We start from the raw sequence: 1,534 nt of genomic DNA, 5'->3' as shown, positions 1-1,534 counted from the left end.
GTCAGAATTGATGATACTAGTATCAAACGGTTGCGTGGAAAAGATGTTTCACTAGTCAAAGTGGCATGGAGTCGAGGCGGTGTTGAGGAACACACTTGGGAACTTGAGTCAGAGATGCGATCGGATTATCCGCATTTATTCTCAGGTATTTGCATTTGAATTTTGTGGGCAAAATTCCCAATTAGGTGGGTAGGATGTAAAACCCGGTTAATTAACGGCTAATTAACCCATAAATGAGAATTTATTCTAGAAAGCCTAAAATGTGATTTTTATGGCTAAATGTGATAGAGGAGACTGAGACGAGAATTTTGGTACCAATTTTGTAGAATTCGGACCAAGATTGGACCGAACGGGCCAAACCGGGCCAACCGGACCCAAAGTGGGCCCTTGGCCCAACATAACTTAACCAAAACCCTAGTTTTCAGCACTCTCTCTCCTCATTTGTTACACACAAGCTGAAAATTAGAAAGAAAGGGAGGAAGAACACTCTCTCAAGTTCTCTCCCTTGGTTGATCTTCAAACCACCATAACTTTTGATCTAGAGCTCCGATTGCCGCCCCGTTTGCGGCCACGCGTTCACCGCGGAGAGCTCTACAAAACCCATATAATCAATCTTGAGGTAAGCCACGTGTTGCTGTTCGACATCTCAGCCCTTATTTTCGAGTTTCATGGGTTAAATGTTGAGATTTTGGGTTCTTTGATGTTATAAGACCCAACTCTCTTGAAGGAGAAGGTTAATCTTGTCTCCTTGGACCTTGGGTGTGGTAAGATTCTCAACCCTAGTGTATTTTGTTGTTTTATGATGCTTGGGTTTTGAGATGTTGTGTATGGGTATGATGATTGTGGCTTAGGTTGTGTATATGTGAATATGGGAGTTTGATTGGTGACTTTGAAAAGCTTGGAAAAGGTTTGGTGGTGAAAATCTGCTCTTGGAGGTGTTGAGGCCTTGTGAGCTTGAGGATAAGTGGTTTAGAAGTGCTCCGGTGGAGCTTGGGAAATTCGGCTAAGGTATGGTTTCGGTTTCCCGTATCTAATATGTAATGTGGTAGGAAATACTTAGGCTAGAGGCCCTAAGATAGGCATTGAATGGTTGATGTTGTTAAATGATTGAGATATATGATGTGGTCATATATGTGATGATGATTATTGATGCCTTGGTGGTATGATGTATGAGAAATATGCATGTTGTGATATATGCTTGATGATTGGTTATGGTTGAATTGAGGGTTGGACCATGTTGATGGTGAGTATGATGTTGATTGTGTACACTAATGATTTATTGGAATTGGTGTTGTTGAAAATTGGCATGAGGAATAGTATATGATATGTCAATATGTTTGAGTTTGAGCCACTTGGGTGAAGTGGGCTAAAATGATGAGATAGTGATTGTGTATACTGTGGTAATGTGTCAATGTGTGAGTTGAGGAGGCTTGATGTTGAATTTGATACATTTTGAATTGATTGATTTCAAAGAAAAGGGATGAAATTGGCATGTTTTGATTGACTTTGAAAGGAGTTGAAAATGGTTTGTTTT

The sequence above is a fragment of the Arachis stenosperma genome, chromosome 5 (assembly GCF_014773155.1).
Source record: "Arachis stenosperma cultivar V10309 chromosome 5, arast.V10309.gnm1.PFL2, whole genome shotgun sequence".
Taxonomy (NCBI): domain Eukaryota; kingdom Viridiplantae; phylum Streptophyta; class Magnoliopsida; order Fabales; family Fabaceae; genus Arachis; species Arachis stenosperma.
This window is presented reverse-complemented; position numbering follows the sequence as displayed.